General features: G+C 36.7%; 1 protein-coding gene across 7 annotated transcripts in view; it reads left to right on the plus strand.

The window, feature by feature from the left end:
* The window catches only part of LOC135206217 (hypoxia-inducible factor 3-alpha-like), a 493,950-nt gene that overhangs the window by 353,256 nt on the left and 121,968 nt on the right, over positions 1-18,726 (plus strand). For 2 of the 7 annotated variants that reach the window (XM_064237560.1, XM_064237564.1), the window contains exon 1: positions 16,241-16,363. The exons of the other annotated variants lie outside the window; for them this stretch is intronic. The gene's annotated coding sequence lies outside the window, so the exon portion shown is untranslated. Of the gene's footprint in view, positions 1-16,240; positions 16,364-18,726 lie in introns of those variants that run through there. 7 annotated transcript variants of the gene reach the window in all.

An 18,726-nucleotide genomic window follows, 5' to 3' on the forward strand; every position in this document is an offset into this window, starting at 1 on the left:
TAGCTATTTTGGACCGTTATAGAAACTATTAAAAGAATTATACATTTGGGACTTGGGACTATTACAGAAAACTAAATTAAAAGAAAAATTTGTATAAATTTTGGGACCAAAGTTAACAAGAAAGCTAATATTAAAAGAAATTAAAGAATTAGGAACCATCATGGGGACTGGTTTACAGCAAACTTTAAAAAACAATTAAAAAAAAGAGTTAGATATTTGGGACTGTTACAGAAACTATTAAGAGAGTTACAGAAACTATTAAAAGAATTATACATATGGGACTGTTACAGAAACTGTTAAAAGAGTTGTGCATTTGGGACCGTTACAGAAACTATTAAAAGAATTATACATATGGGACTTACAGAAACTATTAAAAGAGTTGTATATTTGGGACTGTTACAGAAACTGTTAGAAGAGTTGTACATTTGGGACCGTTACAGAAACTATTAAAAGAATTATACATTTTGGACTGTTACATAAACTATGAAAAGTTATATATTTGGGACCGTTACAGAAACTATTAAAAGTGTTCTACATTTGTGACTTACAGAAACTATTAAAAGAATTATACATTTTTTCGGCTATTAAAAAGGCTATTAAACGCAGGGTAATGAAACTTACAACATATTATTAGTAGTCAGGTGCAAACGGCAGTGAGCCATAGTAGCTAGTAGTAGTAGGTTCCATAATTATTATTATTAAATTGAATTCAAACTGAAGCTTCCAAAGAATATGGTGTTCGTTAGAAATAAATAACAGAGGGTGATGGGAAACTCAAAATGAAAAAAAGAAATTACTTACTGATTATTGAAAAAGAAAAAATAAGTTAACAAATTAATAAATAGATAAAAATAATTACTAATGTCCAGCATTACGGTAAAAATTATATTCATTATATTATTTTTGGTGTAGTTGCTCTCTCTCTCTCTCTCTCTCTCTCTCTCTCTCTCTCTCTCTCTCTCTCTCTTCCACACCACACACACACAAACACACACACACAACACACACACACACACCACACACACACACACAACACACTCTTCGCTAAACGATTGGAAAAACACTGATGTGGATGAAATGTTAATTGATAAAAAAGATAAAGTTATTGGGTGGAGTAATGCAGAGATATTTTTTTAAAAATATATATAAAGTTAATAATATATAAGTACATTATGAATATTATTTATCACTAATGCCATTTAAAATACTAGCATTATAATACCGCATTTACAAATGCAATAACTGTGCTTATCTTCATTATTTAATGAATTTATAAGATTTTTAAAATGGGTTTTAAATCCGTTCAGTAAAAGGGTAAGCACATTTATGTATAATATATATAAATATTTATATGTGTGTATGTATATATATATATATATATATATATGTATATATATATACAATATATTTACACATATACTTATTTATACATATGCGTGCGTATATATATGCACACAGATAGTTTTGAATGAAAACTTCACTTATTTTGATTGCAAACTTAGAAGCTGATTAACCGAGAGAGAGAGAGAGAGAGAGAGAGAGAGAGAGAGAGAGAGAGAGAGAGAGAGAGAGAGAGAGAGAGAGAGATTGGTTAATCCAAAACAAATAACAGATTGTCAGTGTCATAATGAAAACTAACAGGAGGTGACTCCATTACGAGCTAGCCATCTTAAAAAGTCGTTTAAAGTGCAGCGCTATTATTGCTGAAGTAGTAATAATAATAAAATAATGATAATAGTAATGAAAATAGATTTAAGACATCTTGCCAAACAACTGTGGTACCACAATGTCAAAATAGGATCTCCACTACATTTAGATATTCACCTCTCTCTCTCTCTCTCTTCAGCAGATATTGTATTATAAATAGCAGGTATTGTGTTCTATACAGCATCGTATTATATACAGCAGGTATTGCGTTATGTACAAATCATTGTATTATATACAGCAGGTATTGTGTTACATACAGCTGGTATTGTATTGTATACAGGAAGGAGCTTCAGAAAATCAGTCAGTGAAGCTCAGCTGGCAAAACATTGACAGCCCAGATGGCAAATTGAATGAGTCACAGACAGGCTTGAGGACTGTCTGGTTGGACACCCCCAACCCCGAAGCAGCGTGGGAGGGACTAAATGACATCCCACACCCTCGGAAGGAGAACCCCTTCGGAGTGTCACAGGGCGCGCGTCCTGCTGCAAAATACAAATTGGCCTATTCCTGCAGAAGAGGCATAACATGCTTGATCGTCTTCGTCTTCTGACACTCATGAGTCTTGACTATTTTCTTCTGAGTTTTCATTGTTTTCTCCAGTCTTCCGTATCAATACCATAATCTTGGAGCCTCTGGAGATGAGCATCCTCAAGGAGGTCTTGGTTCCTCAGAGTGACTCCTCCAACTCCTCTCTCGAGTAGATACCATTGATATCTCGCAGTTAGGTTTTTGCTCACTTACCATTACGACCAATTCTATTTCCTTTGGTAGACTGTCTAATGCATTGATTAGTCAATTCATTTTTTCTTTTTCAAAAAGTGATCTCTTCTTTCTGTGTTTCCCTTTACCTTCTCTCATGTCTTTCTATATGAATAGGGTTCATTATCTGATTAATAATAATAATAATAATAATAATAATAATGTAGGTGGTAGACCCTCATTCGATCATGTAATATTGAAGGTTGTAGCTGCATCAGGTTATGCAGCCATAACCTTCAATATATAATAATAATAATATAATAGAATAATAATAATAATAATATAATAACTAACTAATAATAATGTAGGTGGTAGACCCTCATTCGATCATGTAATATTGAAGGTTGTAGCTGCATCAGGTTATGCAGCCATAACCTTCAATATATAATAATAATAATAATAATAATAATAATCGCCCTCTCTGCCGAAGATCTTCCTGCTCCTTGTCCTCCTGTATTTTTCCTCCACAGCTTTTCTTTCTCTTCGTCCTCCTCCTCCTCTTTCTCTCCCTTTATTTCTCCTCCGAAACTTTTTCTTCCCCTCCTTCAGGTGATATATCTCGTCCGACACCTCACTTACAAGTTTCTCCTGACGCTGCAGATGTCTAAACAGGACTTCGTTCTCACCGGCAGAGGTTTGCACAGTTCGTCTTGCAATTCGCTTTTGCTCAGATTTGGCGTTATTGCGCTCGTTGCTTTTCGTCGTAAGTCGTCTGTCTGCCATCTTCTGTTGTTTTTCGAGGTAACAGCAAGTATCCAGAGTGTGTAAAGTTGGATAATGATAGGGTGAATATGGTATTGGAATTAAAAAATAATAAGCAGAAAATTTAGTGTTTCTATATATATATATATATATATATATATATATATATAATATATATATCATATATATATATATATTTTATATACGCTCATTCATTTTGCAGGCTTTGGAAGTCCCAATATGAACCATTGCTAGTCACAATAGACTCTTAGTATGTGTGTTAGAGCTCTCTCTCTCTCTCTCTCTCTCTCTCTCTCTCTCTCTCTCTCTCTCTCTCTCTCTCTGTGAACATGTTCAGCAGACGCCAGCAGCTTCCAATTTTGGTTACTCTAACTTAATGTACACCTTTTTCCATTTGTATTTTATTCCATTTTATTTTATTTTTTGCAAGGGCTGTATTTTGTTCTTGTAGGAACATGAAAGTCAGATAACAAATACAAATACTTTATTTTTTTATATAAAATAAATCAGTTAAGCAAAATGTTTTACATAATAAAAATCTTTTTTTTAAGTAATAGCCAGTTTACATTTATATAGATACTATGTACGATGTACATTCAGTTCTCTATTACCAGTTGCATTGCCAACTTTTGCATTTTATTCAGAACCCCAAAAAATTCTCAAGCCCAACTTAATTCATCCTATAAATAAGAATGTCCAATGTGCCAGCCTCGGTCTATAGTAGACATCGCCTACAACCGCTAACTCTTGCTCGCCCGGGGTCTGCCGTACACAAGGCCTTGGCCGTACACATCCTATAGGACCTGCAAAGTTCCTTCAGACGGAGTGTTTGGGGGAAGGGAGACACCCACTCTGGATCCTGTCCAAGAAACCTGGACTCTCTCTCTCTCTCTCTCTCTCTCTCGGACTTACAGGAAGAAGAAGATACCCTGCCCACACTCGACAGCAATCGGATACAAAGCTAAGCAATGCGATACGGGCTTCTTATTAACCAATTAGCTCGACTGTGGTGCAGTCGTCGCTCAAGGTCAAGGTCAGGGGTGTTTATGTGGTTCGGTGGTGCCTGTATCCATGCGATCGTTTCTGCTCTCGGCCAAAGCTAAGTTGTTGTTGTTGGTGCTATGTTTTTTTTTTTTTTTTTTTTTTTTTTTTTTTTTTTTTTTTTTTTTTTTTTTTTTTCGTGGGTGGGTCATCGCTATCTCTAGTTTGTCAGCTTGGTTGGGGGGGGGGGGGGGGAATCGTGTGTTCATGTTTGGATGACGCTCAGTATCTCTCCTCTCTCTCTCTCTCTCTCTCGTCTCTCGTCCTCTCCTCTCTCCTCTCCTTACGGGAGGCTTTATGAGCAAGAGCCCGTGCTGGTATAAAGCCCCAACTCAAAAAAAAAGAGAAAACTACACCTCTCTCTCTCTCTCTCTCTCTCTCTCTCTCTCTCTCTCTCTCTCTCTCTCTGGTATTATCAGCAGCGATTATTTTTATAATTAAATATGTTTCCAACTTCTTTATAGTTTCGGCTGGTTTGATATTTTACTTTTTCTGTTCAATAAATCTTTGTCATTGTTTTGGCCACTGAGACCTGACGTATGGAGGCTATGCCTTTATTTAAGAAAAAAAAAACGTATGTTAATAATGATACCTTTTCAGTATAGTTCTTTTTAATTGTTTTGGTCACTGAGATCTGACGTATGCCGGGTATACCTACCTTCATTTATCATGGTAATAATAATGATAATAGTAATAATCATGATCATCATCATATCTTTTAGCCTTCTGCCCTATTGGACTGTGCCGATCTATAGATTATTTATATTTGTGTTGCGTTTAAGCACATAACATTGCTGTCATGAACATTCACGAACAACATATTGAGCTTGTCCCATATAACGTTGCTTAGTAAATAACCGTCGTTTGTTTGTTTGTGTGTGTGTGTGTGTGTGTGTGTGTGTGTTTCCAGATGCAGCAAGGGAAAGAACGTTGGTTAGGATTAGTCGAAATTATTTCGCACACTTGAACCATCTTGAGCCTTGTTCTTGAGGAAAGGAAACGTGATCCTGCGTCTATGGAAACAAAGGATTGGTGGAGTGTTATCTGACGTCGTAAATTAAAAACTAAAAAAAACACACACACACACATCAAATTACAATTACAGAAACTACGTGGGTCCCCTCTTCACTTGCTCGCCTTGCTGTATTCCACCGCATTTATGAAGAAGGACTAGTCTCGTTCATTGAACGACTATCCTTCCGAAGGAGATACAAAATCAGTGTTGACTTAGATATATATTACATATAAAGTTATCTGTGAATGTACGAATTTCTTGTCGAACTCATATTGTGATTCAACCACTTAGTGCCGTCATTGCACCTCATGCGGGTGCACCGTAGGCATTACTTTAAGGTTATTTGCAACGTCCTTTTGGCAGCTCCTCTCATTCCATTTACAGTATCTGCGTTCATATCCATTTTATTCCATCCTCTCTTAACAATTAATTCATTATGCAACTGCGCTGTTTCCCTCCTGTCACACCTTTCAAACCTTTTTATTCTCAATTTCGGTTTCAGCGCTGAATGACCTCATAGGTCCCGGCTCTTGGCTTTGGGCCTATATTCTGTAACATGATTCGATGAAGCTATGCTGTGATTTGGCGTAGATTCACATTAACCGTGCATTTGATGTCTAGGCCAGTCCCTTAACGACGCTCCTGATTGGCTGTTGATAAGCCAATGACAGGGCTGGAAACTCTCAGTCTCTCTCAAGAGTTCCACTTCTCCTGAGGCATAGGTCTTTCAAAAGCATCCCTCAGGAGAGATGGAACATACATCCTGCCTATGTGAACTCTCGAGAGAGACAGAGTTTCCAGCCCTGTCATTGGCTTATCAACAGCAAATCAGGAGCGTCGTAAGGTACCTACTGGCCAAGACATCAAATGCACAGCTGATGTGAATCTACCATAGTGACCAAGGCTTTTCAAGTATTTGTAGTCCCATCATCGGTCAGTGTTCAGAAGTTATGCAAACCGATTCAACCTTAATTAATATTAAGTAAGGGTTCCATAGATATGAGTATCCAACCAGAGAGAGAGAGAGAGAGAGAGAGAGAGAGAGAGAGAGAGAGAGAGAGAGAGAGCGGGAGCGGGGTTTCTTTATCCAGTCTGCTTTCATCCAGTTGTAGCTTCTAAGCAAGACCCCTTTTAGTATGTATGGAGTAACATGAATAATCCATTAAACGCCATTCTTCGTAGAGTGACCCGACTAAGTTTCACTATCGTAGCCTCCTGGATTCCTTTAACCATCTGAGCAACATTAAAAACATAAATAAACTAAAAATGAATTTTTACGTAAGGATTCTTGTGAGGCTCCGATACAAAAAAGATATAGTGTTATCAGATGAGTGTCTACTTGAGTGAAATATTATCGAATGTCGTTTGAGGCTTATCATGTTATTAAGTTTTTATCAAAATTATACATATTTTTACGAGGGTTTCGTAGCGGAGGTAGGAAGATGCTTCAGTTGATGTGTATTTAAGCTTAGAAAAGAAAAGTGATCGGCTTTCACGGAATAGTCAGGGTCTCTGCAAACACAAAAATACTGGAGGTTATAAAGGATATCGTATTGACAGCGGTAATGGAAAGAAATAAATTGTGTTACCGTAGGTCAGGAGAGAGAGAGAGAGAGAGAGAGAGAGAGAGAGAGAGAGAGAGAGAGAATAGATTTGACTCACGACTGCGATAATGGAAAGGAATAAATAGTGTGTTATCGTAGGTCAGTAGGGAGAAAGCGAATGTTTGGTCGTTAGCGTTGGTGACCACACGGTAGAGAGAGAGAGAGAGAGAGAGAGAGAGAGAGAGAGAGAGAGAGAGAGTGAGTTTGACTTACCATCCTGTCAACACATGACCGCAAGCTTGTGGCTATGTCATAATCTACTTACGTAAACAACAAAATCCTTCAGCTTCGTCTAGCGTATGCATTACAATACATTATGAAGCGCAGGTACTGTAAACCATATGATGCTATTATTAATATTATTAGGGAAAAACTCTCTATCACGAGAGTATATATAATGTTCTAAAGGGTCCACAACAATACAAAGTGTAAAAAGTCCGTGTATAATTTTGAAGACTTTACAGAAAGCTTTCGAACCCTACCTAGATTTGGACTGAAGATGACCCAGGGAAGGGTTCGAAAGCTTTCTGTAAAGTCTTCAAAATTATACACGGACTTTTTACACTTTGTATTATTGTGGACCCTTTAGAACAATAATTAATATTATTATTATTTTATTATTAATATATCTATAATATATATATATATATATTATATATATTGATATATATATATACATATTTTTTTTTTTTTTTTTTTTTTTTTTTTTTTTGCTCTATCACAGTCCTCCAATTCGACTGGGTGGTATTTATAGTGTGGGGTTCCGGGTTGCATCCTGCCTCCTTAGGAGTCCATCACTCTTCTTACTATGTGTGCCGTTTCTAGGATCACACTCTTCTGCATGAGTCCTGGAGCTACTTCAGCCTCTAGTTTTTCTAGATTCCTTTTCAGGGATCTTGGGAATCGTGCCTAGTGCTCCTATGATTATGGGTACGATTTCCACTGGCATATCCCATATCCTTCTTATTTCTATTTTCAGATCTTGATACTTATCCATTTTTTTCCCTCTCTTTTCTCTTCAACTCTGGTGTCCCATGGTATTGCGACATCAATGAGTGATACTTTCTTCTTGACTTTGTCAATCAACGTCACGTCTGGTCTGTTATTATTATTATTATTATTATTATTATTATTATTATTATTATTATTATTATTATTATTATTTGAGAAACAAATCCACAGTTATGTATGGGTACAAATGTATTTTAAAATCAATCAATCAGTACAGACAGCTTTTGTTTCTTCATTTCATGGCACATGCTGCTATTATTATTATTATTATTATTATTATTATTATTATTATTATTATTATTATTATTATTATTATTATTATTATTATTGAAAATAAAGGCTATTTCAGCCACGTTTAATTTGTATAGAAGTTTCTCAATTCTTCTTATTAATGATTTTTCTTCTGTACTCAGATTTGCTATTAAAACGCCAAATGGGGGGATTCACGTCAAAATCGTGATATTTGTCAAATTGAATATATTATACAAAATGCAGTACAAAGTTCTGTTTGACAAATACCACGATTTCGACATGAGTCCCCCATTTGGCGTTTTAATAGCCAATTTGAGTGCAGAAGAAAAGTCGGTAATAAGAAGAATAGAGAAACTTCTATACAAAATAAACGCGGCTGAAATAGCCACTGTTTTCAATACAACCTTTATTAATGAAGGTTCTTCCAGCATATATTATTATTATTATTATTATTATTATTATTATTATTATTATTATTATTATGGAACAAATATTGAATCGCACTTTTTATCAATTTTATTTTTAAAAATGTATACACTAATGTATTAACATTTAATGCCATTGCTTGCAGGAACTTGAGTAATTCGTTGATTTGCAACACCGTTGCAAGTACCCCGCCACTTTTCATTCGTTTTGGACGCTCTGTGTTAAAGTTTATTTTAGAACTGTGCATCAGTAATTCTCATCGACATGCAAGAGGGAGTTTTCAGAAGAAAAAAAACTATTAAAATCTCCATTTCGGAGGAATACCTCTCGCTGTTCCCCTGTACCACACCACGAAATGCTTTGTGCAAGCAAGCACTGCGTAGCCCACTTAATACTTCGCCCGCCTTTGTTCCCTCACACAACGTAAAGCTCCGTGAACTCCAGACTAAATTAAGTCCCAAATGAGTAAGACCTTATCTTCTGCCCCGAAATTCCACGCAGCAAATTGGTATTGGCGAGTACCTAGTTCCCCCATCCTTTCTCATTATCGCGACATTTATACCTCAAATATTCGTTCATTTATGGCACCTCCTTTGAAGCGTCGGGTGATGGGTAGATTCAAGCTGTGCTTTTTCCCCTCAGTTTATAGGGCGATCCCTATGCAAACCTGTCAGCGAAATTGCAGCCTTTATCAGGGTGAAGTTCTCATAAACAGAGGCTTATTTTAGGGATTCTTGAAGACTGACGACCTCACCAGTGGCCTCGTAGTTTCGAATGTATTTTGCAATACGAAATCGTTCATAAATCATTGCCAGTCTGTCTTCAGCACCTGATTTTCTTTCAGGAAGAGAAACAACTTTGCCAGATGCTCTGCTGCAAAGTTGCACCGGATTTACTGTAATATTCTCTTTGTAAGATATTTTGAACCACTTGGCTTTGTAACATGCTTTAGGAAATGTTCCAATGCTTGTTGATATTTTTTTTTCGTGGTATATTGATCTTCTCAAAATAGGATCTTGTTTAATGATGACTGTACCGCAAGGAAATGTTTAATTAACCTATAGGTTAATGTTGGAGCTCTTCAAATCAAAGGTAACGTTAAAATGAAATTCGCCGAGAATCTGGGAGATTAAACTTGAAATGTACTGGGCTTGTAGTGGCCATTGAATGATTTCAATTTATTTTCCTTTACGAGATGAGGCGATTAGATTTCAAGAGAAAGTTCATGTAAGATTTTTGTCTATTTCATATTTATGAGAACATGATCTCTTTTCGTAACGTTAGCTGATATTAATCAGTTGTCTTCGAGTATTCACAAATACACGAATAGATTTGGTGGTTTTTGCATGCACATGCGGTAATCGGAAATTTATAGCTACGATAAAATAATTGGATAATGTGGTTGATGTTATATACTTTAGTGGAAGTTACTTAGACTGGTAAGGTTACGTTACCTGTACGTTAATTTTTGTTGGGTACGTTAGGTTTTGGTGTTCCTATGAGAGGTTAGAACATGGCAACCGTAGGTTACGTCAAGTTGGGGAAGAGTGGGGTAGTGCCCTGAAAACAAAAAAAAATTGTTTAAGAAAAATACAGTACAACCACCCAGAGAACATTTTGTGAATCGCTGAAGCAAGTATGAAAACCTATGTTCTTTTGTTCTGTTTTGTTTTCTCAATTATTTTACTATTATTCAGAGAGTGAACCCTATTCTTATGGAACAAGCCCAGCACAGGGGCCATTGACTTGACAATCAAGCTTCCAAAGAATATGATGTTCATACGAAAGAAGTAACAGTAGGTAATGGGAAATACAGAAAGAGATCAGCTATTAGAATAACAGATAAATCAACAAATTAATAAATAAATAAAAATTTAAGTAGAATATTACAATTCAAGTTGAATTGTATTTGGGTTGTAATGCACTGCATCTTCGCTTGAACTTATGACGTTCCAGTTGCACGACCTCCTATAGGAGGCTGTTCCACAGTCCAGCGGTGTGAGGAAGCAAGGACCTCTTGGAACTAAACTTCGACAGAACTTCTCAAAACAGAAAAAACAAAAACAAAAACAAAAAAAGATACTGGGAAACTACAGTATCTCGTAAAACGTGATTTTGTCATTAGGAAGTTAATGCATTGTTTCGTAAAGGAAACGAGTTGTATTGTATTATGGTGAATGTGCCATGCAAAAACGTGATGTTCCCATACCCACAAGCTCTCAGTGGGAGCTATTTTACGTTTTGCTCCCTGTACCGTCGTCTCTTTCGTAATTTTGCTAGGCTCAGGAGAAATATTTTTTATTTTTGTTTTAAATTTTAGGTATAATCTTTAGACATTTTTTATAGCTGATGAGGAGTGAAATGTGACCCTCGTCCTTTTATTACCATTCTCTTTTTCTTAAATTTCCTATTATTCTTCCAAATCCCTGCTTTCTTCCATTTCCCTCAAAAGGAGATCAAAGTTTAAATACTTTCCTCATTAAACAAATCTCTTGTAAATGCATCCGTTTATTTGTGTACACATATTCATACCAATGATTCCTGTTGGGTCACATGAATGATGAAGGGATTAGATATATAAGGTTTGGAAGTTTTCGCATTTTAATCGTTTAATTAATGTTATTAAAATCTTTCAATTTGGGTTCGTTAAATTCTCCCATGATTTCGACTTTTATATATTTATATATGGGCCCGTAGGGGGTTAGTGCCATCAGGGTACTTCACGCGATGCACTGTAGGCATTCCTAGAGGTTTTCCTCCTGTTACGCTTTTCAAACCTCCTTTACTCTTAATTTCCCTTTCATTACTGAATGACCTCATAGGCCCCATTGCTTGGCCTTCGCCTAAATCTTATATTCCTATTCCAGTTTGTACATGGAGATGAGATAATGTTGAGTTTTTAGCTTGTCATGTTCTTTCTCCCAGATCTACTTGAATCATAACTTTGTATGTAATGTTAAGCGTCCCTTGTAGCCTCCATGTTTTTTCTTCATCCTACGGAACTAATAATAGATCAGTGCGTGGAGTTTGTTCGGCGGCGTTATTTGAATTTGCATAAGTTAATTCCGAATGACAGCCGGTTAATTAATAAGAAGTGGTGGCAGAGAGGTCTCTCTCTCTCTCTCTCTCTCTCTCTCTCTCTCTCTCTCTCTCTCTCTCTCTCGTACACGCATACTACCGTTATATCCCCTGGTGTTCTTTGCCTGTATGCTTCTGCTTCATTCAGTTCTTTCATATTTGTTGTTTTTTTTGATCTGTAAGCTGCCTAAGGTTCTGATATGTGTTTTTGCATTTGATGTATATTTATACACATGTATATTCGTACATATGCATATAATGTATGTATATATATATATATATATATATATATATATATATATATATATATATATATATATATATAAATACACATTACTCCTGCTTTCTGCCTGTTACGATTTGTGTCACATGCAAAAAAGAGAGAGAGAGAGAGAGAGAGAGAGAGAGAGAGAGAGAGAGAGAGGCGGTGAGAAGGGTGTGGGGTTTGCGAGGTTGGCACAAAAGAAGTGCCCTTGGATGGAGGGCATTATTGCTCTGGTTATTGAGGTCAAGAGGGTAAAGATTCAGCTTCTTGTTGCAGATGAGTTATCGATCCCTCGTCCTGTCGGAATATGCCTTCTTTGAGGAATATGCAATTGTGTGCTGCTCGTACTTTTGCTGAAATGCGGAAATGATCGTATATTTCGTGCCATTGTGTCTGCGACTAAGTACACTCGTGTGCGGGCGGGCACACACATACACACACACCACACACACACGCACACACATATATATATATATATATATATATATATATATATATATGTATATATAGAGAGATAGAGATATATATATATACATACTACATACATACATACATACATACATAAATACTACATACGTATACACATGTAGGTTAAACAATTAGTGAATTATTGACCCAGTGGTTAGCCGATTGTGGTGGGTCGCAGCGAAGGTGGACAACGGCGTGGAGCTGCAACTCCATGCCACAAGTGAGGCCTTGTTCAGTTGTGCAGGGAAACTGGGAGCAATGTTTAGGAGTATGTTTTTTTTTATTATTATTATTATTAACTAGTGTTTATTTATACTTGAGAGTAAACCCTTCCTAAATATATCGCAAGGGCAGGTGGTAAACAAAGTTGCTATATATCCCTAAAGGTATGTATCAGGATGGGTTGGGGCGGGGGGTGGGGGGGGGGGGGTTGCGTCAGTGTACCTCACGTGATGTACTGTAGGCATTATTTAAGGTTCCTCGCAGTGTCCCTTCGGGCCCCAGCTGTGCAATCATCTTCATTCCTTTTACCGTAACTCTATTCATCTTCCCTTTTTTCTGTTTTACTTTCCACCTTCTCCTAGCAATTATTTCATTGTGCAACTGCGATGGTTTCCTCCTGTTACACCTCTCAAACATTTTACTCTGAATTTTCTTTCAGCGCTGAATGACCTCATAGGGCCCAACGCTCGGCCTTCTTAAAGGATGTATAAAATATCAGGAGTTGGGACTGGTCAGCCCAAGTCAGGGCCGGTCCCAAGCCCGGATAAATAGGGAGGGTTGGAGTCAGGAAGGAAGGAAGGAAGGAAGGAAGGAAGGGTATCCGTCCGTCTGACATCTGCCAAAACCAGTCATGGAATAAACCGTTCAAATAATAGAAACTACTGGAGGATGTTTGCTAAAAACAGCGACCCCGACTAAGTATTAAGCTTAGAAGAAGAATGGGATGTCGTGTTGGACAAGTCCCTTATATAGTAAAAGGAATTTTGTATTCACGTTTAGACCTGCCGTCTTCCAGCCCGGGAACAGCCTCTGCTACAAGAGGGCTGTATTATGTAAACAGGCATAATGAAGGTGCCTTTTTGCGTATGGTCACTAAATATCATAGTAAATTGTATCGTATTGATGAGCTGTAAATCGGCCTACGCTTCCCTTTGTTCAAATCACTTGTCCGTGGGATGTCAGTTGATATTTGCATGAGGAAAAACTAAGCTAATAAAAAAACATTTCGTTTTTTACCTCACTGAGCGGAAATTCCACTTTGACGCAGATGACGAAGGTTGGATACTCCTCTGCGCCTCATTTCCGTGTTTATAGTTATATATTTTTACATTTATATAGTTTTTACGTCATATATATTTTTATGTTCATATTTTTTTGCGTCTTATATATTTTTATGCTCATATGTTTTTTGCGTCTTATATATTTTTATATTTACGAGTAAAGTATTTTTTATTTCAATATATCATAGTCTCCGGGTATCACTTTCCTGAGGGGGGTAGTTGCGAGATTGTAACAGTGCTTCTCAATCTGCTGGTCACATAACAGCGAGATTGCAGGTTAACCACTGAAGCTTAAAATCAGTTAGCATTGGAGGTCATTTCTGTATTTGATGGGTACTTCTCTGTGCAACAGTCACCGTAATTTGCAGGAGAAAATGCCAGGATTCAGCACATGACTCAAATTGGATTAGATTGTGCTTCTTTCTGAATTCTCTTTAGTTTTAATCATCATCCCCTGGGAATCGTGACATAATATCCCTTGTACCCAGAAAAAAATGAAAACGATTGCAGTATATTTCATTGTATTTTATTTGTATTTTACAATTGGGTCAGCCATGCCAGAGAATAATCAGATATCAGCTGAGGAAATTTCTCGTGTTTCCTCGAGTAGAAAAATATATAACCCGAGATGCAACTACGCACAAAAACTTCAATTTGTAACGGCTGGGTCGTTCGTATCTATCCAACTGAAAACGGTTTACGATATTGATTGTGGCTTTAGCCTGCTTATTGTTCTCGTAAATTATATATATATATATATATATATATATATATATATATATATATATATGTATGTATATATTTATATTTATATATTATATATGTGTGTGTGTAGTATGTATGTATGTATGTATGTATGTATGTAGTATGTATGTATATATATATACATACATACATACATACGTACATACATATATATATGTATATATGTATATATTGTATACTATGTATACAATTTATATATGATATATACATATTAATTTATTTACATATTTGTATATAAACTTTTTTATTTTCCTATCCCCAAACCTGTTTTTACCTTAATCCGATTATGGCTGCGTGATTGCACTCATTTACCCAACCTCTTTGTATGTATCAATTAGTTTTTTCTGGGTCTGAAGCTTAGTTTGAATCAAACATTTTTTCTGCCAACTTCGTGGAGTGTCATTGTCGCCAGTGTTTATGTGTTGTACGAGAACAGCAGCTTCCTGCTATTTGCGGAAGAAAATGTAAACGAGGCGGAGTATGATATGGGTAACTATGCAAATTGCATCGTTAAAAGTTTGCAATCGCTTATCACCCTTTCAAGTTTACCTTTGGAATTTCTGTGCTGCACAAAGGTTTCCGTGCTATTTCCCGGTAAAGAAGACACGCACGTTAGCTCCCGTTTTTTTTTTTTTTTTTTTTTTTTTTTTTTTTTTTTTTTTTTTTTTTTTTTGTTTTTTTTTTTTTTTTTTTTTTTTTTTTTTTTTTTTTTTTTTTGCGCGTCGTTGTCTGAGGAGCGGTGTGATATGCAAAACAATAAACAACAAGCATTGTCAGTAATTGCCATTGTTTTTCCAAATGCGGCTGCTGAATGGGAGATATTTGGAAAGGTGACATGGGATTGTGGAAATCGGCTCTTTTTATGATTTCGGGTGTGTTTTCCTTGCGTTTTTTGTTGCTTGTCGGCAGGAAGACATATTTTGCACGATTTTGCCAGTTGCAGCCACCCGTAAATGGCAAAAGTTTTCACTAAAAGGTCTTAAAAGTAATTTCAATATCATCTTGACCAATTGTCCAGTTATAAAGTTGTTATAAGGTCATAAGTCAGTAGTTTTATGATTAAATTCATAAGTGCGATTATATCTAACAAAGATGATGATAAATGATATGGCGATAGAATTTTACTGGTTAGTTTGTGAAGTGATATGTTCACCGAAAAGGTTAGCACTTTGAAACTTTTGTGGACTATGTACCTGTAATCAGACAATACACGTTTGTTTGTCCACCTGTCAAGTGTTGTTCCTTTTGTATTTTATAGTTTTTTTAGTAGTTCACGGATGTGTACTACAGAATATGACCGCTTGGCCTTGATACGCTGTCATAGCATTTTGATGAACGAGTCAGGCGGCGTTGATATCTCTGCTACTCTGAAACAATTCTCCTTGTATTTTTATCATTTATTTGCAATTTTGTCAGTTTATTATTATTTATTCTTTTTTTAATAACGCATCTCTTCTTTCTCAATTTCGTATTACCTCCTGTACTTCTTTCAAATGATCAAATGAACGACATATTCTTTGGAAGTTTGAGTTCCAAGTCAGTGACCTTTGGCTTGTTCCATATAGATAGAGTTCTTCTTAATAATAATAATAATAATAATAAAATTAATAGTTCGAATTTCAAGTCAATGGCCCCTGTGAGCTTGTTCCATATCGTTATGGTTCGTGTCTGAATATAAAATAATGATAATAATTATAATATTAATAATAAGAAAACGGACAAAGACCGCGACTGACACTAGGCGAGGCCTGCATACAGTTATTCTATTCAAATCCATTGCCGCCGCTCTCACTTTTTATCGTATTTCCTTTACATCACTTTTGTCAGTCTTCCTTGTTTGTTATATGCATATTTTTCCTTTGTTGTTGTTACATGTGTCTCTCTCCTTTTTAACTTTCTTCAATTCTCCCTTTCAGGTACGTGGAGTGGATGCAGTGTTGTAACCATTTCCAGAGCGAATAAATATGTAAGTTGATGTTGTTTGTTGTTTTTCTTGTGAATTTGCACAATTCTTCTTCTTCTTCTTCTTTTCTTCTTCTTCTTCTTCTTCTTCTTCTTCTTCTTCTTCTTCTTCTTCTTCTCTGGAGTCACAAGATGGAGGAAATAAAGGAAAACATTTTTCATGAATGGTGATGACTGAATGGTTCTCGTATTGGTAAATGATTTTACTTTTATATTTGTGATATATATATGTATATGTGTGTGTATATACGTATATATATATATATATATATATATCTATTATATATATATATATATAAATAAATAATTATCACATCACCGTGATTCATAAAAATTATTCGAGCTACAAATGTCCGTTAATATCTAATTCGCTCTACCTCGGAACTGGATAATCGACTCTAACTACGAATAACCGAGTTCGACGGTGATTTGTAAGGTCAGAATAGGTATAAACTTATAACCTCACTTGTAGCCGAATCGCTAACGTCAATGTCGTCCTGATTTCGTCCCTGTCCGCTGGACGGTGGTTCGATCCCATGAGGGTACGAAATTATTATCAACTAAAAAATTCCCCTTCGGGCTTCATATATGAAAATATATCAGTTCCGAGGTAGAGCGAATTAGATATTAAAGGAAATTTGTATCTCAAAATAATATATATATATATATATATAATATATATATATCATATGTTATATGTATACTGTGTGTGTGTGATTCAGCCTAGACAAATCCAGATGTATCGGTTCCTCACCGAAGCCACTCTCACCTGAGCCAAGTTGGTCGTGACCTCGTGGCGTTGATCATACACTGGATGCAGTAGAAATTGTGTGTGTGTTTGTTTGTGTTTGCGTCATTAAGGTAATGCAGGAAGACTAGCGAGAGAGAGACACAAACAAGGTCACAAAATGCCATGAATTGCGAGTTTTCCGTGGCTCTTTGATCTTGCCGCAGTAAGGTCAGGTACAAACACATCTCAGTCAGTGACCTGCATTTCGATGTCTGTGCGCCTCATGCATAATGATGCTTTGCACAGCCAGTCGTTCGTAATGGAAGTATTTTGGCACCAGTCATCAGTCATTTTGTTGCTGATAAAATCTACTATACAAATCGGTGACAGTTTTTGCACCGACAGTCATTTGGCACAGCCATCAGTCAAATTATTGATGATGAAATCTATTGCGACCCCCCCCCCCCCCCCCCACCCCCCCCCCCCCCCCCCAGCCATATTAGCGAAAAAGCGTGTAGGTTAAGTGATAACGACGAGATTTGGCGTCAGAAAGTAATAGCAAAATTAATAATTAAATTTTTTTAAAAGTATTCGTTGCAGTTGTGACAGTCTCATGCAAATGGCGGATTATCTCTCTCTCTCTCTCTCTCTCTCTCTCTCTGTCGTCGGACCATTGCATGTCTTCTGGGATCCAATATTGATTTCCACGTTACATAGCAATGTAATGTCGAGTTCATGTTCCTCCGTTACCTGCCCGAAGCTTTTTATTAGATTATGCGACGTAGTCGTGACGCAACGTATTGCTTGATCACGAAAGAGGGGCGCATGCGTACGGGGACACCATCGTGGTCTCTCGCTCGTGAGTAGATTTCTTTTTTCTGCGTAAAGGGAGGAGAGAGCAAGTGACAGAAACATTCAGATTGCGATACTGATCATATTTGTATTCCGGGGGGGGGTTAAAATGCAGTGGTTTGTGTATTTGGCAATTGCCTGGTTACAATAGCGTTATTAGATATTTGTATCATGGCCTGCTACTGAACATATATTTACTTAATTACTTTATCAGTGGTTTCACTCACCTGGCTATTGTCTGCTTGCAATAGTTGCATACATTTTTTTTTTATCAAGACCTGCCTGCTATAGCGTTCATCGTATTGAACGCCAATCTTATCGCGGTCTGAATTCATGGTTTCTAGTATTGTGGACAATGGTTTGTATGGACCTTTTGTGCGTGCATGGTATTACTTCACGAACAAAGCCCTTAGTTATGTGCAAGCAGAGGCGCTGAGCAAAAATAGTAGTCTGGCCGCTTAGGGGGTTGGTAGAATGAGGTGCACTGTAGGCATTACTTAGGAAAAAATCCTGTGCAGCGTCCTTTGGTCCCCTAGCTGCAACCTCTTTCATTCCTTTTACTGTCCCTCCGTTCATATTATCTTTCATTCATTTTATCTTCCACCCCTCTCTTAACAATTGATTCAGAGTGCAACTGCGAGATTTTCCTCCTTTTACACCTTTCACACCTTTTTAATTGTCATTTTCCTTTTCAGCGCTGAATGACCGCATAGGTCCTAGCGATTGGCCTTTGGCCTGAAGTCTATATTCTGTTCTGTTGATGGTAGTCTGGTAAAAGCTGTATA

The sequence above is a fragment of the Macrobrachium nipponense genome, chromosome 29 (assembly GCF_015104395.2).
Source record: "Macrobrachium nipponense isolate FS-2020 chromosome 29, ASM1510439v2, whole genome shotgun sequence".
Taxonomy (NCBI): domain Eukaryota; kingdom Metazoa; phylum Arthropoda; class Malacostraca; order Decapoda; family Palaemonidae; genus Macrobrachium; species Macrobrachium nipponense.